The sequence below is a fragment of the Prionailurus bengalensis genome, chromosome B3 (assembly GCF_016509475.1).
Source record: "Prionailurus bengalensis isolate Pbe53 chromosome B3, Fcat_Pben_1.1_paternal_pri, whole genome shotgun sequence".
NCBI lineage: Eukaryota > Metazoa > Chordata > Mammalia > Carnivora > Felidae > Prionailurus > Prionailurus bengalensis.
Window position 1 is genome coordinate 77,372,109 of NC_057355.1, and position 25,742 is coordinate 77,397,850.

The window sequence follows — 25,742 nt, forward strand, 5'->3', positions numbered from 1 at the left end:
ACTCAAATGAACTTCTTTATTTGTTTAATTTTGCCTTTAACTACCAGTATTTGGGAAAATTCAATTCTCTTTGGAAACACAGGTTAGAAGGGAGCCTCAGAGTATAAAATGGAGGGACAGAAATACCAAAGAATCTATGTTTATTGTCCAAATCATACTTTTTTTTTTCTTTCTGTAGTTCTTATATTCTCAGCCCATGAGAAGAGCTAAGAGAAGCAAATTTTGACTTCAAGGCTTGAGAATACATTTTACACATGTTATATATAACATTGCCAGAGGCGGGATTTAAACTATTTTGAATTTCTGTAATTGGTGTCCGGGTAACATAGTGGAGGGCTTCTGTGCAGTTTCAGGTGTTTTACTTGTATTTGCTTTTATTTTTTTTCTCATAATATTAGATTCTTAATCAAAGTTTTCTTGTTAAGTGAACTTTGGTGTAGAGTTGATGTTTTCTACCCAGACTTCCCCAGAAAATATAGCACTTGAGTTACTGTGGGACATATTACATAACATACATGATATACCTACTAATTTGTTAATGACCAAAATTTAAAAGATTCTATAATGTAGATTCCTTTATTGATGTGAGATATAATAATGTGTTGCCTTACACTTTTCACAAATGAATTGAGAACATCCATTTTGGTTGAATGCAATTATTTATAATAACATGATTAAAATATGTGGCATAAAATACAGGTTTTACATAAAAGCAGGTGTTCCTTTTCAAGCAAAATTCTTTTTACTTTAGAAGTGTTATACTCTGAGCAAAGATAACTCAGATAATTGCACTATTATCTCAATAGCCAACCTATTTTTTTAGATTGATCTTTTTGTTTACAAAATGCAAGTATTACTTTGGAGGAATTTTCATTAGTTGTTCTGTAGAAACTCTCGTTCCTATTGCTGATCGCATTTTGTTAATGGTGCATTAAAAATATACAGAAGCTTTTAGGTTAGCTAAATGTTGCATAGTAAATTTTTGAGAGACGGGTACTAGCATATGCAAGTATATCTTATATAGGAGAGCGTTAACTTATTGCACCTCGTGCCTTTCAGATTATTTGTAGTTTTTACCTATTGAACAAAGTGGAGATCATTGACCATTGTAAATTGTTTTGGTAAAACTACATACTATGTCTTAGGGTCTCTTTATCTTTCAGATGTGTAGCATGCTAAACTCAGAAATGGAGGTATGAAGAGTCCAAGTGATGGGGAGGGAGAAAGTCAAGAATGACTTGTGCAATGATTTTCTGGTGGGGGAAGTGACAAAAGGGGGTTGTTTTACTGTTAGACCTATCAATGGATGCAAACAAAAGTAAATTTTGTATTTGATATTAACAGGAATTTGGCAATGATGAATCATGGAACTTGAAAAATGTAAAGCAAAGGGATTCAGAAAAAGAAATAAAAGGAAGGAACAGAAAGAAGTGGACAGGATATATGGTTTCCTGGTCTCTTGGTTGCTTACAATGATTTCATTAAATTCCATTGAGAAATGAAGAGAGAAAAAATTAGGTCATTTGTAATCTAATAATACTCAATTTATTTTGGTATGTAGTATTCTAGATCTAGGTCTTGGAACAATTCCCAGGGGATACTCTACATAGACTCTTAAACTCTTCATCATTCAGTAAGAATAGCCTTTGTGCCACTAAGACCCGAGACAGAATCAGGAAGGTTTATGCCCAAAATCTGTGTTGGTTTGGTGATGTAGGGTCTCTACTGATCACTAATTTCATTTAGAATAAGAATTCCCCCAAAGAGGCCAGTTTTAGCATATAGGCAACAGAATCCAATTTAAGAATACTTAAAAAGGTTGAAACAAAGAATGGGGTGGAAACAGCTGAGTACCTCATTTGAAATAGTCTATATTGGTTATTCTAGTGTGAACTACTGAGCTCTCAGCACCGGTATATTGCTGACATTTCTGGAAAGGTGTAGATGGGACATTAGTGTTTTGAGATCCAGTTTCCTCTTCCATTAACCTCAGATATGAATTGTCTCTCCTCAATATAAATGCTCAGCTATTCCTTGGAGAAAGCCTTACACCTTTAAGTTTCACCTTTATGGCATTTCTGCCTCACCAACTCAGATTTCATCAAGGCTACTAATACAGTTCTAGGTTTACCTAATGCTGTTTTACCATTCCATAAACATACACAATGCAAATGATTTTTGAAGTCTGGAGGATGGCCTCTCTTTATCTGCAGATAGATTAATGCTTACTAAAAGAACCTTCTGAAACAACTAACTCAATGCTGGAGCTGTCAACTGAAGCAGGAGAGTTCTAAGAGACTTTCAGGCATTCAATAGCTCTAATGGTTCTCCCCATTTATTCACACATACATTATGCTGTGGTTATTTCTTGCCTCTCAGTTTAAGCTGTCATTTCATCAACGAGGACTAGGATTAAAAACTATTTCAGTTGCAGCATAATAGTGTCTTATTCAGCTTTTACATTGAACCATCTTATTTAAACTGAGTTTCAAAAATATTTATTAATAACTTACCTATGTGCTATTTGATAGCCAAAGGTAAATTAAGGGGGATTAACATTAACTGTATGGTATAGCACTAGAGTTAAAAAAATTAATTAACCACCACAGTGAGACATATCAAAAAGTGAATAGCAGGAATAGACCAGAGTTTGGTTGTAATCTCATTATGGAAGCGTGTGTTTGAATTTCACAAGATTTCTACATTTCAAACCCAACACCAAATTTCACAAATAAAGTGACAACGGGTACTTGTAAAGCATGAGAGATAAGTCATTAAGATAGATTTAGATCAGAACACTGTAAGTAAAATAAATACATAAAGTTCGGATTTCTAAATTTAGTGTTTTTATTTCCTAAGATTTAGGCAGTATTAACTGCTACAAGAGACAAGAGCTACAAGAGACAGATAGTAGACATATCTAGACAGGGCAATGTCTGTTTCTATACTAGAACTCTCATAGATCCTCATGATTCTGGGGAAATGTATGTAATTTTCTCTAAGTAGAAGGTGGGACAAATCAGTAGTTTCCAACAAATAACATTGCAGATGTAATTCCAATATCACCAGCTGCTCTAAATGAAACTCAGCGATGCCGGAAGACTCACTTTTTGTTCAGTCTTGCCCTTAGTGCACCTACCAACTCCCACCTGCTCCTGAGAAAATACAGTTTATAACATCTGTAATAACCAGAGTATGGCCAGTTTCATGTTCACAATGAATTTTTAATAAAAAGTTGCTGATGATTAAAAAAAAAAAAAGAGGACTGTTAATACAATGCAAATTACACGGAAGGCTTGTGTTGGTGGCGTTTATTTCCTAAAGCAATGGTTATCTAAGCATTGCTTTTACAAATAATTAAATCTCCATTCAGAAAGAATTATTACAAGTTTTTCTGCCAGAGACTTTTTCTTATGAGTATTCTGATTAATTGAAGGGACACTTAAGATCTATGAACACATTTTGAAATCACTTTTATAAATTAATATTATAAATACACACTGTATATTCTATTCTGTAAGTGGGTCAAATAATTCTTATCTCCTGAAAGTTCAGATTCACTATTCTAGCTTGTAGTTTTTCATTATTTTGTGTTGTATAGCAGCTATCAAATGAATTCAATTATTTTCTTTTATTGGACGTTTGAAAATTGTTAGTTGTCGCTTCAAGTAAAGTGAACATATGCAATAGTAGCAATATCAGTATCATTTACTCTTTGTAAATTTCTTTTCTGGATTGAGTGTTGTTTAATAGTGTTCTGAAATCATAATTTCTGCTGCACATCATCGTCATCATAATCATTAATATTTATTGAGAGCTTCTAATGTAACAGGCTATCTATCTATCTATCTATCTATCTATCTATCTATCTATCTATCTATCTCTGTTCCTAGATCCACATCTATATGTCTGAAACCGGAGTTTATATAATCTCGAATGAGACAGACAAATAATGGAAAAGTTTATCCCAAGGAAAGATGGGTTAATAGCACATTGATTGAGACCGTGGTCAGACTTAATAATACAATCCCCTCTGGGCCTTTGAGGTCTGTGGGCATGTGAACACCCATTTTAACTTTCTGCGTTCTCAGTTTCCCACTGGAAACAATTTTTTTCCCCTGTAAAAAAGACTAAGGAAACAGAATAAACAATTAGAAATTTTTTAAAAAGTTGTGTTCTTGGGCGACTGGGTGGCTCAGTTGGTTAAGTGTCCGACTCTGGTTCAGGTCCGGATCTCGCAGTTCATGGGTTTGAGCCCAATATTGGGCTCTGTGCTGACAGCTCACAGCCTGGAGCCTGCTTCAGGTTCTGTGTCTCCCTCTCTCTCTGTGCCCCTCCCATGCTCACGCTCTGTCTCTCTCAAATAATAAACATTAAAAAAAAAAAAAAAGTTGTGTTCTTAATTATACTAAGTGGAATAAGTCAGAGAAAGACAAATACCATATGATTTTACTTATATGTGGAAACTGCAAACCGAAACAAATGAACAAACTAAACAAAACAGAAACAGACTTGTAATTAAAGAAAACAAACTTGGTTATGAGAAGGGGGAGTGGTTTGGAGGGCAGGCAAAATAGTTGAATGGGCTTAAGAGCTACAAACTTCCAGTTAAAAACAAATCATAGAGATGTAATATACAACATAGGGAATGTAACGAATAATATTGTAATAACTTTATATGGTGACAGATGGTAACTGAACTTATGGTGGGGAGTATCTTGTAATATATAAAAATATTGAATTGCCATAATGTTTACCTGAAAGGAACAGAAAATTGTGTGTTATTTATACTTTAATAAAAACAAGTAGGTAACTATATAAAATTAGAAAAAGTACAGAGTGCATGAAACTGAATCAAAATTATTAGTTGAAATAATGAGTGCAATGAATAACAGTCATAATAATGCTGAAAAATTAAACCAATGAAGAAGCTGAAAAATTGGAGAAAAGATGTGATACGGAGGACAGACCCAACACATAAATGATATCGGTTCCAGATTGAAAAATAATAACTTACGGAGATGTCATAATTTAAAAAATAATTACACTATACTATCCTAACTTGGAAAAACTTGAATCTTTGAATTGTAAAGGATTACTATATGTAAATCAAAATTCACTTAAGAAATTTATATTTATATATGTATTTTTAAAAATACATATTTATGCTAGATATTTGTTTTACATTAAAAATAATTTTGGAGACTGCAAGCATTCAGTTAGGAATATAAAACAGGTTCAGACAAAAGAAAAAGGATAATCACACTGATTTCATATTTCTCATAAAAGATTTGGATTAGCATCCAGAGAGTTTCCTCAAATCTGAGAATTCTCTATGTGAAGACAACAGAAAAGTATTCTCAGATTTCTCACATTCTCTTCCTAAAGAATACATTCAAATAAAGGCATAAAAATCATGACTGGATGAAAGAGTAATGCTCCTACTGAGGGATTGAAGCCAATTAAATAAAGATCTGTCTTATAAATTAATGCAGTTTTCAAAGAAAATTTCCGAGCTGACAAAAGATGATTCCATAAAAGTAATTACAAGATACTGACATTTCACATTTTTTTTAAACATGAGAAAAGAATGGTGGTCACTGGAAAAAGTTTATAAGGATTGGCATACTAATATTGGGCGCTATGCTTGGTGGGTTAATAGATTGGTTTTTTTTTTTTTAATTTTTTTTTCAACTTTTATTTATTTTTGGGACAGAGAGAGACAGAGCATGAACGGGGGAGGGGCAGAGAGAGAGGGAGACACAGAATCGGAAACAGGCTCCAGGCTCTGAGCCATCAGCCCAGAGCCCGACGCGGGGCTCGAACTCCCGGACCGCGAGATCGTGACCTGGCTGAAGTCGGACGCTTAACCGACTCTGCCACCCAGGCACCCCTGTTTTTTTTATTATCACTGATAACTAGACAAAGTAAGGTGAACTAAATACAAACAAACAGATTACAGTAAAAACATATCTTTCAAATCATTAGGAAAAAAAAGTAATGAGAACACACATTGAGAAGGTTATAAAACAGATTGCAATAGCTAATCCCAATTTTACAGACACATTTTATACATATGTAAATATAAATTATTCAAAAACATTAATTTATTCCATTGAAAGATATTATATTTAGGTGTTGGTTGGCAGATTATTATAGATTTTTAATTTGTTTTTATTTTATACATTTTAAAAATGACTATCAATTATATAATTATAAAACAATAGTAATTTATTTTATTAGGTCATAAAATTTAAACTAATTTTATATACATACAATGACATGGGTCAATACTGCTTTTTTTTTTTAATGTTTATTTATATTTGAGAGAGAGAGAGAAAGATAGTGCACAAGCAAGGGGAAGGGCAGAGAGAGAGAGACGGAGACAGAATATGACGCAGGCTCCAGGCTCTAAGCTGTCAGCACAGAGCCCGACACAGGGCTCAAACTCATGAAACGTATGATCATGACCTGAGCCGAAGTCAGGTGCCCAGCAGACTGAGCCATCCAGGCACCCTGACATGGGTCAGTACTTCCATAGAGTATTTTTAGTGATGAAACTAAAGAGATAAATTAAATCTGATTATTTTTTAATTATTTAATTAAAAAAATTAATGTTTATTTAGAGAGAAACAGAGAGAGAGGGGGAGAGAGAGAGAATTCCAAGCAGGCTTCTTGCTGTCAGTGCAGAGCTGAATGTGGGGCTTGAACTCACAAATTGTGAGATTACGATCTGAGCTGAAATCAGAGTTGGATGCTTAACTGACTGAGCCACCCAGGCACCCCTTGAATTATTTAATTTAAGTCAGTTACGTTTTTAATATATAATGGGAGCAACACTTATTAAAGAAAGGCTTAGTTGTGTATTTATGATATATTCAACTTAATACAAAATGGGAATTGAAAGTAATATAATGCAAATTGAGAGAAATAGTTAAGATGAGCCTTAAAATTGTACTGTAATGTAAATGCATGCATACAACATTATCTTAAAGAGTCCAAGAAATTGCATTGAAAACAAATGTTCAAAGCAAGACCAAAATTGGGTTTCATTTTGTTTTGAGTTTTCCTTCAGAAAAGTGCACAAATACAGGAATGAACATTTTGGGAATGAGCATATCTGATATTGTTATTTTAATATTTTTAAAAATGTAAGTATAATTAACATAGTTTTGTATTAGTTCCAGGTATACACTATAATTCTTCCACATTTCTGTACATGCCTCAGTGCTTATGAAAGTAAGTGTACTCTTAATTCCCTTTATTTCGCTCATTATCTCACTCACCTCCCCTCCTCTCTGGCAACCACCAATTTGTTCTTTGTATTTAAGAGTCTGGTTTTTTGTCTGTCTCTTTTTGTCTTTGTTTATTTGCTTGTCTTGTTTCCTTAATTCCACATACAAGTGAAATCGTAAGGTATTTGTCTTTCTCTGACTGACTGAATTTCACTTTAGCGTCATACCCTCTAGGTCCATCCTTATTGTTACAAGTGACAAGATTTTATTCTTTTAATAATTCTCATTCACAGATTTATAAGTGAATGAGGAAGGATGCTAAGAATTTGCCCTTCTGTTAGAATTTCAAAAAGAAAAATTAGGTAGGAAATAACACATGTCTGAACTTTGGGCAAGGAAGAGTTTACCTCCAATTCTGGGCTGATTTAAGGGCTATTTAAAGTTGAGTTGGTTAATTACTAAAAAGTAGGAAGCTCATCTTAAAGTTAATCATATGTACTGTTTAAAATTGAAATTAGATTGAGAAATCAGAATACCTTCATATTTTAAAATTATATTGCTATAGAAACAAAGATTGCATCCTCTTGTAAAAGTACCCTTTCATAAAAACTTTGCATGGTAAATATTTTTTATTCCACAATTTCCTCAGAAGAGTTGAATAGAAGAAATCTTATGAGCTGGATGTGCTAGAACCTATTTTGGTCCTTGGAAATTGCATTTGTCACCCACTTTTCTCTTTCCAATACCCACCCACCACAGGCTGACTCAATAGGTGGAGCAGGTGTCATGAGTTCCAGTGAGCTCATGAAGTGTTGAGTGTTGTTGCCACTGCAGGCACTACTGTGCTCTTATTCTTCAGTCCCAGTGGGAACTCACCCTTCTTTGTTGGCCCAGATATTTAGTTGACTTGTGCAAGAATTTAGACAACACTCATTTTCAGTTGTTTTATTTCTTCCTGGCCTGATTTTGCAGATAAATGAATCAGAGGTTAGAGAAATGGTGATGCTTTTTGACCAAATGTCAGGTACAGAAAGTCTCTTGAAATGTCCTTCTTTGTTACATTGGCTAAACATACAACTTCCACTTATGAGGCTTAAAAGCTTCTAAGAGTTGAAACCATTTTCTTCATAATTATACCACATATGAAGTTAGTTTCTCCTATGTCCAGTTTTAGGAGAAGGTATGAGGAAAGTCCTTCAGCATCTTCTTACATTTATTTAAAACAAGCCGTGGTGAATTCAGGGTTTGAAATACATTGATTCTTATTCTATAAATTAATCTCCTTTTTGTTTAGTTAGACTTATATGCTAATGATTTTCTCTTATGTAGGTTAAGCATTATGAAATTTTATTGTATGATTAAGAAAATAAAGCTAAGTCACAAATACCTGTATGTGTAGGTAATTCATTTTTCCTGCTCGTCCCCAAACTTAACTTGAGCTCACTAAAGGTGCTGAATTTACATTAATTGTGAAGACAGCCTGGTCTCATAGAGGAAATACTTAGACTTTCTTAGTTTTAAGCCTAGCTCTCCACCGCTTTCATAAATTAGTAGGATAGAACATTGGAGAAATTAATAAAAGCCTAAAAAGTTCATATTTTTCATCTATAAATGGGGAAAAAAGATAAATACTGCATAGGAACATTTTGAGGGTTTAATGAGGCAATATATTTTATTTTTATTTATTTTTTTTAACATTTATTTATTTTTGAGACAGAGACAGAGCATGAATGGGGGAGGGGCAGAGAGAGAGGGAGACACAGAATCTGAAGCAGGCTCCAGGCTCTGAGCCATCAACTCAGAGCCCGACACGGGGCTCGAACTCACAGACCGCGAGATCGTGACCTGAGCTGAAGTCGGACGCTTAACTGACTGAGCCACCTAGGCACCCCGAGGCAATATATTTTAAATGCTTGCCATTATTTAATTCATGGTTGATATAAAAAAATATTTTCTGCTTCTGACCATCTTTTGTTGAAAGTTCTAACCAGCTGTGAAATAAATGTTCTAAAGCAGGCACAAAGAGAAGAAACCTAGACAATTCATAGACAAAAAAACAAAAAACAAAAAACAAAAAAAGAAAAACCTAAAACAAAATGGTCTCTGGATGATCATCTGCAGTTATAGCAGTTGAGATAGATACTATCTTTCTTACACTTTTGTAAATGACTTTGAGAGAATTACTAACCCCTTATAAACATATTCAGTTTTCAAAGTAATATTCTATGGCATTTAGGATTTATGTATGTATCCAAACTCATCAAATTGTGTACATTTAATATGTGCAGATTTTGTATATACATTCTACCCCAGTAAAACTAAAAAAAAAAAAAAACCCAAAACTCAGTAAATAATGACTCAAGAGATTCTTTGAAAAATACAGTGAAGTATATTTCCAGTTTATTATTCTTAGTGTATTCTTTCTTTCACTAAATGTTACTAGATTTCATAATTCTTTTAATATTTAGCAAAGTAAAGCAATGTCTATTGTAACAATTCAGGCAAATACCCCTGAGAATGAGGTTCAGTGAGGTATTTTAAAATTATCATTGCTCACAGACACCAACTGTTGCAAAGACTGCTATGTATCTGTATCAGTTAGCTACTGCTATAATAATGATATATAACAAACAGCTCCACAGCCCTACCTCCCCCATCTCAGTAGCTTGTAAGAACAAGCTTATTCTCACACTTAACAGGTTTGGAGGCTGATCTAGGCTGGGCTAAAATGAGTTGCTCTGATTCAGGCTGTGGGTTGGCTGGCTTGCTTCCAGATTCCTATCTGCTCAGGTTCTGGTCTATTTCACATGTCTCTCATCCACCTTGGGGCATGTTCTTCTCAAGGTTAAGGAAGAAATACAAGGGCTAACTAAAAATCCCTCACCACATTTAATTTTTTGCTTTTATCGCTTCTGCTAATTTTTCCTCTGACCAAAGCCAGTATTAACGGAATGGGAAAATATATAGTGGTCACTCCCCTGAGATGTACTGCAAAATCATATGACAAAAAGAGTAGATAGATACATGGAGAGAGTGAAAACGTGAGAAGAATGATCCAATCAATTACTATGGTGTTCTCCAAACTTTTTTCCCTAAGCAAACAATCAAATTGCATTTTCCTTGCAGATAGGTGGTCCCAAGTATCTGAATGATGCCAGTGCAATGTGGTTAGAAGTGAGGAATGCCACTTACATGCTTGGCTCATATAAAATATGTCTGTTCTGCATGCTATTCTCCATGCTCTCTCTTTACTTGTCTGCTGGCCGAATGTAGGGGAGACCAAGGCCCTAGAATAATATGTCTGAGTTATACAATGGAAGGAAACTGGACCTTCATTTTATATAATGGACTCTCTAAATAGCCTCACACTGGTCTATGACATTAGGGATAAATAAACTTATTGTGTGAATCTTCTCATATTTTTGGCATTATATGTAATAGTAATCTACCATATTTGACTCTGCAACTTATTAACATCTATTCTAAATATTCAGGTGTCTAAAATAATTTCACCCATGATTCTTAAAATAAGAGATAAGAGACCGTCCTCAACAATTCTGTCAAGAATGTGGGGGATCTAATAGGACATGACTCTGGAGCTGCATCATTTGGTGAATTGAGGGGAGAGAGTGGTTACAGACTTAGAAAGCTATTATTTATAGGGGTAGGATGGATTTCAGTGGATGCATATGCATATTTAAAGGTGCTTTCACACTGAGTAATAGCTTAAATATGACAGAAGTGGTTGGGGAAAAACTTGAAAAGCTGCAAGCATAAATCTTGTTCCTGAATCTAATTACTCTCCCCCCACCAAAATTATTACATATACATGGCAAAACAATTCAAATTGTGTAAAAGGCTATACAGTTAAAAGCTAAGGCTCCATGTCTTCTTCTTAGACATAACCAAGTTAATGATTTCCTATGTAAATCCTCAAAATGTTTTTCTGCATGTATACCCTACATATATCTTGTGGTAATTCTTAATGCGGGTATGAATATTGATCTCTATACTTTCAAGAATTAAGCGTTAAAACCTACACCTTTTTTTATCCACTGCTGTATAACTAATGCCAGATGGTACCTTGACAATATCTGAGGTGATGCTGTGTGACAGTACCTATTGTGATGATCAGAATTTATGCTTCAAAGATTTTATGACTTGCAGAAGATGCCAAATTTCCATCTAACCAAAAATATTATGTTCATTCCCAATGCAATGTTAAAATATTCAAATTTACTTTGATTTATTTCTGCTTGGGAATGCAATCTGGAATTTAAGGAATGTGTGTTTTCTGTAGCAAAATGATGCATGATTGCAGGTGAAATTATGTAATTTCTGTGAGTAGAAGAACGAGGGTGTACAATCTGAATCTAAGCTATTCCACTCACTTTCCTGTAAGTGCCTTGGGTTAGAGATTATTTCTCTTCAAGTGACAGGGTCTTTTGTGTATCTTTACCTCTGCCCTCAGTAGGAGCTTGTTTAGGGGACTGAGAGTCCAGTTTCTAAAGCTGCAAACCACCCTTTGTGTGAAGAGGAATTGTGAGAGGTCATTTGTACCACTGGCGTCCAGATGGCTTTGAAATTTTGAAGAAGCTCGGTGTGGAGGCTGTTTGGAATCAAGGGCAGATTTGAAACCATATGGGACTGTTTTAGTCTAGAAAAGTTAAAATTTATAAAGAGGAATGACTAAAAATAAACCCACTCTTGGGCAGTGGCTAGGGGAGGAGCCATCCCTCAGAGTTTGGAATACTGGGTTCTTGGCTTCTTGTCACAAAAATGCGAATTTTCTCCACCCCTCCCCTCCCCTTTCTTGGCCTCCTGTGACCCTCCATCACTTTGTTTCCTGCTTGCTTTTTCTGAATGGGGACTTTATAATTTTGTTGTTTACTGTCTGTGGTGCAGGGACTGTTACTGTCAGGTCTGTTGAAAGGCTGCCATGGAAAGGGTCAGCGTAGTCATTTGTTTTTTATGGAACCTCCTTTCTACGCCGGCAAAGCCCTAAATCATACCCTTGTTCTAGTAGACAAAGTAAGTGACAAAATGGGTATTTAAAACAGGGGAAATAAAACATCACTCAAAAATCCCTAACAGAATTGTTTATTTTACTCTCACCTTTAATCACAAGTAGAATTATTCTTTATTCACAAATACAGTGAATCTAAGCTTTTAGCTGAGCATTTAGTGGAACATCTACCCAGTAAGCTTTGCTTATGTTGCAGACAGCTACCCTGAGGAGTGATTTGAATTTAAATGTGATTCCCTTATTAGTTTCTGCTAACTGCAAATATCCCAGGCACTTAATTAAGTGGCTGAGTAATGTATGAATGCTCACTTCTGCTTGTCATGCAGAACAAAGTGATGTATTTATATTCCATGCACAATATGAAATTTAATGACACGGGCAACAGTAATTTAGAAAACCTTTGTTTTTATTGTCCTTGTTTTTGCTTAAGCAATTTCTCCGCTTTGTCATAGTTTGGCCAGGACAGTGATATAAGACTTGGTCCAAATGTTAGCTGCTGGCAGGTGACATTTCCTAATAAACCAGAGGTTCTGTGCCATCTAATGACTTAAAACATTGGTGGGTTTTCATTAACTATGTTATCTTGGCATTTGTTCCTTACTATAATTTTTAATTTAGGAACAGAGAACACTTGTTTTATTTAGCTGTTTAACCATTGAAACAGAAGGGAAAAGGTAGATTCTCCTAGGGTTTGAATGAATACATTGGATTGCAAAGTAAACAAATAAAAAAGCAGCCAGTACTGCTTTTTGAACACTAGACTGTGGGGACAAAAACATTGAGGCCACGTCTCCTGATAAGTATTTCAGAGAACGCTTTTCATGTCTGTAAGTTTTCAAAACTTATATATATATTTATATATATATTTTTTATATACATAAATGTACATATATAGATTATATATATGTTATATAAGTATCTATAAATTATATGTTTTTAAGTATATATGTAAATTTCAGGAATCCAAAAAAGCCAAGAGTGTTTTGTTTGACATTCAAGGTCAGTCCCAAAGGCAGGACCCCGGTTTGCCCTTTCTCCCAATTTCTTTGGGTCTCTCTCTCTCTTATGTTTGCATAGTCCTTCAAATACCTCTAAATTAAATGTTTATGTTTTGGGCTGTGCATATGTTTGTTCATTTGGACAGCTGTTTGATTTGTCAGATGGTGCTTTTGTGGTGCAAAGCAGGAGGAATTCATGTCCTCTCTATTTCAGTTCCTTTGCTCTACGTGTGGGGTTGGGAGGCTCCTTTAATTGGAGTCTCAGCTCTCTCTGTCTGTTCTGGAAATCCTAACCTCAATTAGTCGATTCTCTTTATTTAGACAATTTCATTTGTTTCCTAATGGACTTCGGTAGGTGATGAATTGGGTCAAAGTTGCAGCATATGACTTCCTGGTATAAAATGTGTTTTATATCCTGAATTCTGTGCCACAAGAAAGCTGCAGCCTTCATCTGAACTGTAATTCCTGACTGGTTGGGGAAGTGTGTGTAAATTATGTAGTCCTGCTTTCACAGACCTGAATCATCTCATTCCTGCCAGCCCCAGGCACACCCTACCCAGGACCACCCTACCCAAGGCAGGTTTGCTGGGAGAATGCGGGGTTCTCATGGTTACTGACGGAGAAGCCCCGCTGCATGGTCAGTTCTTGGCAGTGCTTTTCCTTGGTGTCTCACTAATCATAAACTGTTCTGTGTAAAATGATTCTTACATTCGGCAAAATTCATAGTTTTGATTTGGACATATTTCAGTCTTTGCTGCTCTTCTCTTATCAAACCCCCAATTTTATTTAGGTGTGCTGACAAGTCATTGAGCAAGGGAGTGGGAAAACAGTATAAAAGCAGCAAAAATGCCAGGAGCTGTTCTGATCTCCTAATCTCTGTGCGCTTGCATTTGATGGGCTTTCTCTTGCTGGCTCTGAAATCAAATCTTCTGCCTCAGCCCTTTCAGCCACTGTGACCTCACCATATGCCCCTGACTGGAGAGAAGCCCAGGTTGGCTGCTTGTGATCAGAGTCCACATATGTTGAGGGGAGGGACCCCGGAAGGCGGCTGACAGTATTCCTTCAGTTGGCAATCCCTTTAGGGAAAAGAAAGGTGCGTCCTGTGCCTGCTTTTATGCTACAGACTGTATTCAAACTCCAGTTCAGAGTGACCATGGCCACTGATAGCACCTTTCCTCAACCCTCCAGCTAGAGAGCTCGGCTGTGGACCTTATTCATCTTGGCAGAGAAGTAACTTCCTTCTTTGCTTTTCCTCTTTTTTTTTTTCCCTTTGTATGAAGAGCAGTGTAGTTCAACATTCAACTAATCAGCAGTGACAAGCCCCATTTGACTGCTCACTTCTCCAGTGAAGCTTCCAGCTTTTAGGCATCAAGATTAGTGAGGCTCTCTTCTGGGTGGACCAGTTTGTTTCTCAGTGACATAAGAGCATTGCCTGGGGTGTGCACTGCATAAGGCTTGTCAGTTGAGATATAATTTTGCTCTTTTGATGGATTTTTCAAATATTTACTACAAGCTAAAGAGACTAGAAATATATATGACCCTCTGTCTCTCCTAACCACGTTAGATTATTTTTATTTAAAAAATTTTTAACGTTTATTTATTCAGAGAGAGCGCGTGCGTGCACGCGCACGCGCAAGGGAGAGGGGGAGGGGCAGAGAGAGAGGGAGACACAGAATCCGAAGCAGGCTCCAGGCTCCAAGCTGTCAGCATAGAGCCCAATGCAGGACTAGAACTCACAGACCTCAAGATCATACCCTGAGCTGAAGCTGGATACATAACCCACTGAGCCACCCAGGCACCTCATGCATTAGCTTCTTTTTATTTGAACATCTGGTCCTACCATAAGGGCAGAATATCAGGGTTGGAAAGATACTTAGACGTTTAGTCTATACATCCATCTGGTCTTCATTCATAACCATAGTACCTTTCTAAATGTCATCTAGCTTAGATTTGAATGCTTTGGGAACCAAGAGACTCATTTTCTTCAAAAGCAGACACTTTTGTCTTTGGATAATTTTGTTAAATAGGGCATCCACGCACACACACACACACACAGACACACACACACACAGACACACACACACACACACACACACACACACACACTGTGCCCTTGCCACTAAATCACCTCTCTTCTTTCCTTGCATTGTACGATGGGAATCTGGAGGATAGATGTAAAATGGAACACTTACTGATTCTTGCTAAAGTCCAGCTCCAACTTCCCATACCAGCCTATCAAGATATTTTTTTATCTTAATCTGATATGCAAGGTATTTATTCTCTCCCCTTGATTTGACATCAGCAAGTGTGATTGGTGCATTTTATTGACATGCGGTGTAGACTAGTACTTAAGTGGTGTTATGGGTGAGATGAGTCTGGGTTCTAAGCCCGGCACCACTGCATAACCCGCTGTCCAGACTGTGAGTCTAAGTTTCTTATTTTATGGGAGAAGTTCTATTTATTTCCTCCAAACTTAGTATAACCTTTAAATTTTTAACAAAAAGAAACAGGATAAGTTTTGAATTACCTTCCAAATGTAATTGTTACACCATCAGAGTCAAGTATCATCTTCTTAAAATCACTTTATTAAGGTATGCTTGACATGTAAAAAGCTGTACATGTTTAATGTATACAACTTGATGAGTTTGGGGATGAATATATACCTGTGAAACATCATTACCATCAAGGTCATAGACATATCCATCGCCTTCCAAAGTTTCCTACCATTCCCTTTGTTATTATTACTGAGGTTTTTGTTTTTTTGTTTTTTTGGCTTTTGTTTGGAGAGCCTAAGTTTTGCATCTATAAGAAAAGGATACGATGATAGTACTGCTTCATAGAGTGGCTTTCGGGAGTGCAGGGGATGATATAAAAAGGATGCTTTGCAAAGTGTTTTGCATATACTATTTAATAAATGCCATTATTATTGCTATTATTACTTCCTATCCTATATTCACAGTGAGGGGCACAATGTTTATAAGGAGTGAAGCAAGGCAGGGCCCTTCTTACTATATATCTAGATATTTCTCAGATTGGTGTGGGATCAGTTGGTGTGGGATCAATTAGTAAAATATCTGGACATAATTTTTTAATAGTTAAGAGCATAGCTGCTTCTAGCATCCAGATCATTTTTATCCATATTTTTCATATGGTTATTTTAAGAGATTTTCAATCTGCAATAAAGACTGACAAATAAAGGTAGACTGTTAGTGTTTGTTCTCCATGAAACTAGGACTCACCCTTTTTTTCCCTTCATCTAAGTATTTCTTTTATTAAGTTCTCTGTAGTATTTTACATAATATATTTCAAGCAGAATCTACCTATTTTTTGGAAGTGGTAACTATATTACCCATCTCCATTTTTCTATCATCTTCAGTATTCATCTGTGGTTGCCTGTCAAGCCAGTAATCTGCTTTGCAAGTGCTCTCCTTGACTCTGGTAGGCATTCTTTAAGCTTCTCTTCCATGAATGTCATTTTAGGATTCTGATAGTTGAGAGTTGTTACACCAATTTGGCATTGTTAAATGATGAAAAGACAGCTACATCATTTTTATCTTAAGAACTCCTGGACTTTGTATCTCTTTGGAACCTGAGATTCAGTCAAACATGTTCAGAGAGGGAAGAGGACACACACACTCAGGTACTCTTTGTGGAGTATGTTCATTAGTTATTTGGATATAAATCGAAGTAAGGAAAATGTATTGAGCACTATGTGCAAGGTATTGTTTGAGTTCATTTCATAAACCTTATTTTATTTGCTTTTGAAAACAATCTCATGATGTGCAGTGATGTTACTGACTTTCCATACAGCAACAAACTGAAGTTCAGAGAGATTAAAGGAGCTTTTCCAAGACACTTGTATAAGTAAGTAGCAGAGTCTAAATTTAAGGTCTCACAGTCATTGGGCTCTTACAGACTTGAGAAGAGTGTATGCATTATAAACGAATAAAATACTACATATATGTGGAAATTTGATATTTCATAAATTGGTGTCTGTAGTCAATTTAAATTTCGTTTTATTCATGCTCTTCGGAGAAGCATACAGAATGTGTGTGTGTGTGTGTGTGTGTGTGTATACATATATATATATATATATATATGTATATATATATACCATATGTATACCATCAATCTAGGAGGGTGGTTCTCTTTTCCTGGCTCTTCTGGGATAAAACTGGCTTGGGGAATTAAAATAGTGGTGGTGTTGGTGGTAGTGGTGATGGTGGTGTTAAATATTTTAGAAAAAACCAAACTGTAGCAGAGTGTACTAGTTTCAACTTACTTTCAGTTTGCTGAAATCAACCAGACTAAGCATGGAAAAAGATAGGTTAGTGTTGTGCTTGTTTACAAAGTGAATGACATTAATTTACTCTAAAGTCCATCTTCTTTGAATAAATTTAGACAACAGGTCAAATTGAGGATTATAAATGCCATAGGCCTAAGTACAGAAGGGATTTTATCTAAGAAGCCTGCACCTTCACTAATCTAAGCTTTCTATTTATTGAGAGAGAAAAGTGTTAAGAGGCAGTCCTACCTGCTAGTTCAAGGGTACTTTATACTCCCGACAAGTTTCTGCAGAAATCTCACTAATCACATGTTGGTTAAAGCTGGCAACCCTGCTTTTTTCACTTTCTTACTATGCAATGCAACATTCTCCATTTCTAGGAGCATCTTGGGGTATAATCCAACTGTCTGGTCTTACTTGACATATATATATATCATCAGATACCAGATTGAAATTGCTAATGCATATCCTGCTTTAGCAAATTAGCATGACTCTAATGCATATTTACATTTGATGATACAGAAATAGCCTCACATGGCTATAGAGTAACAAGAGGTTGTTTCCCAACACGTGGAATGTACTGAAAAGTTTTAAATGAGTTGTTGTTCTCCTTGCAAAGTAAAGGTACCTCTGGAATTGTAAATTCTGTCAAGTTCCAAATAAAAGGCTCAGTGTTGTTAAAAGATAAACTAAGGCACATTAAAATTTTAAGGGCTTATTTGAGCAATCATCAATTCAAATCGGGTAGCAGCAAACCAAAAGTGGCTAGGAGTACTCCTAGACAGGAGCTGGGAAGAGGTTTTCATAGAGCAGATGGAAGCAAAGCAAGGAAATTATTTGATTGGCCATAGCTTAAGTGATCACCTTTTTTAGGAAAATCTAGTTGACTGTTTGTGATTGGTTTCTTGAGTTTCATTTTCTTGAGTTTCATTTTCTTATATACAAGTGTATTGACTCTGGCTTAGTTTTCTGTTTGCTTCCATAGGCTATCAAGGCATGAGAGCCACCCCAGTCTAATGGCCTTGTTTAATTACTGTAATGATGTGAGTCTGGGAAATAGAGAAGGAAAGCCTCATTGCTGCTGCTTATAATTTTCTTCTTTCAGTAATAACAATAGTATGAGGCCATTCAGCATTTACATATTACTGAACATGGTTCCTTCATAAGCATTTTGAAGTTGCTTGAATTCTAGTTTAACAGAAATATTTTATAGGAGTGCCCTAGTTCCTGCCTCTGTCAATGCCCTGCCCTCATGCTTCCATGCCATGACCAAAGATCTGAGCCAAGGGCCAATCTCTATTCTACTAAATGGAATTTGGAGTTCTGATTTCATTGTCCACTCTAATCACTGACAATCTTAACTGACTACCGGAACACTTGTGAATCTTTCTTTTCAAAAATCACTCAGACACTTATTTCTGCAGGTCTTAAAGAAGCACTTCAGGCAATTCTCTTGAGAAGCCACTAGTCTAGTCAGGATTGGATGATACCATTCCCCCCTCCCTAGCTCTCACTCTCCCATTCTCTTTCTTTTCTTGCCCATAAATATTTTTAAACATTTAATTGTACACTGGGCACCATTATATAAAGACCACTAAGACCTCTCCTGCCTTCAAAGAAATTATGGTCTCTCTTACCATGTGCATTGTCATCTATTAAAAAAATTTTTTTAATGCTTCTTTATTTTTGAGAAACAGAGTCAGAGCACGAGGTGGGGTGGGGCAGAGACAGAGGGAAATACAGAATCTGAAGCAGGCCCCAGGCTCTGAGCTATCAGCACAGAGCCCGACATGGAACTCGAACACATGAACCATGAGATCATGATGTGGGCCGAAGTCGGATGCTTAACTGTCTTAGCCACCCAGACACCCTACCATGTACACTGTCATCTTCAAGAAGAGTTGTACCCTGCCACAAACAAAACAAAACAAAGCTCTTTTGAATCTTTTTACAGAGCTGCTTTCTAGGCCTTTTTGTCATTCTTATTCTCTTCATGGTTACCCTATATGCTACAGATGATTACCATGACTCATAAGTAGATCCAATATGTATATTTATAATTCTTTTTAAAAACATATTAAAGAACAATTAGACAATGAGAGCAGTCTTTGTAAATTACCTTCCTTTCAGTTACTTCATATCTGCTTTTTACTTATATACTATGGTTATCTTTTCCTGAAGTATTTTTCTTTTTTTAAGTTTATTTATTTATTTTGAGAGAGAGACAGAGAGGGTGAGCCGGGGAGGGCCAAAGAGAGAGGGAGAGAGAATCTCAAGGCAGGCTCCGTGCTGTCAGTGTGGACAGAGCCTAATGCAGAGCTTGAATTCACAAACTGTGAGATCATGACCTGAGCTGAAATCAAGAGTGGACGCTTAACTGACTGAGCTACCCAGGCACCCCTTCCCAAAGTCGTCTTAGAAAGATGACTCCCTTTCTAAGTCGTCCATTGTGTAATCAAACTCTCTTTGTAAGCCAACACCTATTGCTATCAATAACTGCTATCATTACTATAAGGTCCACTACCTGTTAGGTACTCAATTAGGCATCTTGTTGATGTGTGGAGATGTTGATGAGTATACAGCATATACAGTATGGATCAGAATACCTCAAATATGAAATATAGGTTATGGTATAATAATAATAATAATAATAATAATAATAATAATAATAATAAAACACTATTTTATACTAACAATAATTTATACATTAGACTTAGTACCCATATTATATCTGGGCAAGTTGATTATCAAAGAGTGTTGTCTGTTGACTCATGCCTGAATATTGCTGCTCTGGAATTTGAACCCGGTTTCAGGAATTCCAAAATAATAAAATATATCATCTTATCACAGGACTAGCAATTATGACAATTAATCTGTTCTTAGAGTCCTTGAAGTCTTTCCAACTTTTTAATACCTGGAATTACTTTCACAAATCTTTGCATTTTATTAAAAAAAGAAAGGAGAAAAAAAACCAACAACTTAGGAACCAGCCATGTATATACATACCTACCCTAACAAATGAAGTAGTGAGTTTACAAAGAAATAAGGTAAGTCAAATAAAGCTGATAGATTCATATTTTCTGACGTTTGCTGCTATGTATTTTATCACTCATTAATTTCTCTCTTTATTTAAAAACATTTCTCAAGTTTTTACTATGTAAGATAAACAATATTATTCATTTAGGTTAGAAGATTACCTTTCCGGGGCACCTGTGTGGCTCAGTCAGTTAAGCATCCAACTCCTGATTTCAGCTCACATCATGAACTCCAGGTTCATGAGTTTAAACCCCGCATTGGGCTCTGTGCTGTACAGTGGAGAGCCTGTTTGGGATTCTCTTTCTCTCCCTCTCTCTGCCCCTCCCCTGCATGCATGCATGTGCTTTCTCTCTCTCAGAAGAAATAAATAAATTAAAAAAAAAAAAAAAGATTACCTTTTCATAGGAAATAAGTGAAACTAAACTAATTTTCCTTAACTCCCACTATAATTAGTAGCAAATTATACTGGAAATGTTTAGCACTTACTTGACTTCCAGGTACTGGATCGACAAAATATGCACATGTGGCCTCTTCTTAACTACCTTGGTAAGTTATCACATAGTGAATGGATGCCCAAATATGTTTTAATTTAATTTAAAATGGTAAAAAATAGCCAAAGAATGTATCTCTCCAAGAACTTTTAGAAAATAGCAGCAGAACTCTCTTCTTTTGTTAATTTAAGAGCAAACCTGCCTACAAATAGGAGGGTAAAATTAAAAGGTTTTCTGCTATCCTTTCCAGCCCTGGTATTGTACTGTTGAACTTATCTATGATATTCATTCCTGAAGCTCAGCAGACAATCACACATAGAGGTCTGCCTGAAAACAGAGATAATAAGCTTGAATGACCTGACTATCCATGTTCTCTCATGGTCAAATACAGACACACACACATACACAAATATATACAAATTCTCTCCATACATACCCACACACACTCTCCTCCCATACTGTAATTTGTAACACAGCTCTGCAAAGATTGGTGAAACTCACACTCTGCATAGATTTTATTGGGGCGTTCTGTGTATAGTTAAATGTTTCTTCTTGACCAATCAAGAATATCTCAACATATTCTCTACTTCATAAGTCTACCTCAGAAAGACAGCTGTGCTAGCAAGCATTCATTTTTACTATGAATTAGTTGGCTGCTCTATCTTACTGAGGTGTGTGGCTGGTTGTAACAAGACTGCTGGATACTTGATGTAACTAGTTTCGTTCCTGATGCAAAATACCAGGTATAATATTGAACAGTTTTGTTCTTGCTGATTTACTGTCACCCGTGTTTGAGGAGTGGTATATTTGGCATGCTTTCAGAAATAAAATTGTGGTTCTCTAACAGTTGTTTTATTCTGTACGAAGTGAACAGTTTCAGAATATTTATTCATAAGAAAACAATTCTCTTCCTTCCTTCTCTCTCCCTCTCCCTCCATCCCTCTCTCCCTTTGTCACTCCCTCTCTCACTCCTCCCTCATGCTCCCACCTCTTTTCTTACTTTCTCTGTTATCTATTTACCCCTCCCTACCTCCTAATTTTGAGTTCGTTGAAAGGTCAAGTACTTAACTAACAAAATTATTTTGAGGGAGATTTCATAGGTTAATATTTGCTTCAATTTTAGAACACCAAAATCTCAAGATTACAATTAAAGGGACATTTCTATAATTAGTAACTGCCCCTATTAAATAAAAATAAACACACATTAAACAAATTTTTTAATGTTTATTTATTTTTGAGAGACAGAGACAGAGACAGAGACAGAGACTGAGCATGTGGGGGAGGGGCAGAAAGAGAGGGAGACAGAATCTGAATGAAGCAGGCTCCAGGCTCTGAGCTGTCTTCACAGAGCCCGATGCAGATGCGGGGCTTGAACTCACAGGCCGTGAGATCATGGCCTGAGCTGAAGTCAGATGCTCAACAGACTGAGCCACCCAGGTGCCCCTAAACACACATTTTTAATTTAAACAAAAAAAATACTTCATGCTCAAAGGCTGCTCCATTGTCATTCAAGTTTTCAAAAACACCTGGGGAAACTGAGGTTCTAAGTTTTGTTTACAGAGTATATATATACTTCTCATTTTCTTTGTCTAAAAAAGCGGGGAATTTGAAATGTAAGTTTTTCCACTCTCTGTTTTTAATATTGTAGAGGATTAAATATAAACTTTAAGATTCCCTTTTAAAATGGTCAGGATTTTTTTTAACATAAATATGTTTATTTTATTTAGTTTACCTGTTTAATTCATAGCTCAAAGGTAATTATGTGGGGGGTTGTCTAACCAGACTTCTTGCTTCTTATTCTCCTGGAACTGAGAATAGAAATGAAAAGCTTTCTCCTGGTAATTTCCCACTGGATATTTGAATTCTCATGAAGGAATATTCTGTATTAATTGTCCTTTGGCTTAGAAATAGTTTAGTATAACTTTTTTCAAGCCCTCCAGACAGAAGTGGCAGTTTTCTTATTCTATTTTTAATAAGTGTCTTCCATAATTAAATTCATGTTCTTCTTCATTTATGGACAGATTTTATAAACTAAGAGACAGCTTCCATAGATATGTATCACTTAGTTCTGTTCGCAAACATGAATATATACATGTGAATGTGCCTCATTCTATTTTACCTCTCATACTATCTGTATTTGTGCTTTTCACATACTATTTTACATATTTATTAGATGGCCTATGGTTTTGTTTTATTTTTATAAAATTAAACCTAAATACCCTAATAGCCAGAATGCTACTTCTCTATGCTCATATATACCTACTGTACAATAGTAAATATTGTTCTATAGTCAGGTTGCCTCTCTTAACACCTCTGAAAACTGTAGCTGTGTCTAGACCCAGGGCAGAAGCCTGTTCTCTCAGCTGTCCATGTCATCACATCCCCCAAAAGCACTTTTCAAGGCTTCCTCCTCTCAGAAGGCATCCCTGCCCCTTCTGGTTCTTTTAGTGTCTCCTCCTCCTTTGAATCCCTTTTGCACTAGGACTCTGAAGCACAGATTTTAATTATTTTGTATTGTTAATGTAACTCTTCAGTGATTTACTATGATTCTGAAGGACAGAATTTCTTACTATGCTTCTTTGATCAGAGAAGCAAGTGCAGTGGAATTTACACACACAAATTAATTGGAGTGTGCTACATTTAAAGTTCAGAAGAGTGCATCATATTGCCAAATGTACACAAGTTTTTTTATTTTGTTATGATTATTTAGAATATAATTCCTTAAAATTTGTAAGTTAGGAATAATTAGGCCACAGAGAAATTATTAATTAAAATTCTTTATTTTCTCTGATAAGGTCATACTTTAAAATACATATTTACTCTTAAATTATATATTGAAATTTTATATTTTATTTCAGTACTCATATGTCTAAATCACTTTTTATTTTAAGGGGTAGTGTTGCCTGATGAGTCATTTCATATAAATAAAATTAAAACATCATAGACCAACTGTAAGTTAAATATGCCTTATTATAATAAATCTTGACCTGGATTCAGCAGTTTGATGGAGAATGTTGCAATCCTATTATGACTAATAAAATACATATAATTGTTATTTCTTCTGCTTCCTCTCCATGTGAAATCACATAGTTTAAACTTCATCAATTGGAGCAGGGATATCTTTCTGGGAACCTTTAGTGTCGTCTATGCCAGATTAAGTGTCACCCAAAAGGTCCTAAATCAGACAGCCTTTCTTTTTTTTTTTTTAATTTTTTTCAACGTTTTTTAATTTATTTTTGGGACAGAGAGAGACAGAGCATGAACAGGGGAGGGGCAGAGAGAGAGGGAGACACAGAATCGGAAACAGGCTCCAGGCTCCGAGCCATCAGCCCAGAGCCCGACGCGGGGCTCGAACTCACGGACCGCGAGATCGTGACCTGGCTGAAGTCGGACGCTTAACCGACTGTGCCACCCAGGCGCCCCGCCTTTTTTTTTTTTTTTAATTTTTTTTTCAACGTTTTTTATTTACAGACAGCCTTTCTTAACTTCATTCAGGTTTCTTCTAGCATTAGCAATTTCCTTGAAGTTATATGGTATTCTTTATGTGCGCTAGTGCAAAATGAAAGGCAGTACACATTTAATTTCCCAACTACTTAAAGCTTTGGATTCTAAATAGTAATAATGAGATTATACAATTTATGTATTTGTTTTTAAATTTTACTGCTTAAAATTTTTTTTAATGTTTATTTTTGAGAGAGAGAGAGAGCGTGAGTAGGGGAGGGGCAGAGAGACAGGGAGACAGAATCTGAAGCAGGCTCCAGGCTCTGCGCTATCAGCATAGGTCTGACGCGGGGCTCAAACCCACAGACCGTGATATCATGACCTGAGCCAAAGTCTGACGCTTAACCAACTGAGCCACCCAGGTGCCCCTACAATTTATTTTTAAATAAATTCTTTTATTTAAACTGTTTTCTGGATCTTCATATTTCCTGAGAATATGTATAAAATTCTTAACTCACTCCCTGGATCAGAGTTCTCAGTGTATGTTAACTATTATTATTCAAGTCATCTAGCTCTAAGCTGAATGGTATCTATATTAAAGAGAAAAAATGATGATTATATAAGTGCAAACTTTGCTTATCTTAGTCAGACATCAAAGTCAAGGATAACTTGCATGTATAGAATTTTTTACCTGTATAAATTCACTTTCTGAGATTGTTTTATTTGTAATGGTGTTAAGGTGTTATGCAAAGATCACCTCCTTGAGATTGAAAAGTTTGTTGCCATGGTTTTGGCTACATACTAACCTTAAGCTCTATATAACCAAATTTCTTTAGGCCTCACCTTTGTAACTTAAAAAAAAAAGATTGGGTTAAAGATAATTTTTAAGGTCACACTTAAAATTCTATTAGAGAACATGTGCTTAGTGACACTGAACTGATCTGTTAGAGATGGACAATATGATTCTAAAATGTCTTTCTGCCATTCACTTCTGGCATTGCATTAAGGAAAATCTCATTTTCTTTGAACAAGTTGGAAGAGGGGAAGACATATATGCAGATATTTCTTGGTGTAAGAATTGGAGTGGATGGAGAGTACTAGGTAAAATATCCAGTCTAGGAATTTGTGTATTTCATTGTCTGTTTACAGTTTCTATTCATTGTGTTACGGCTCCTTTGATGCTATCAACATACCTTGCAACTCAGCTCTCACAAAGGTTTGAAGGGCAGC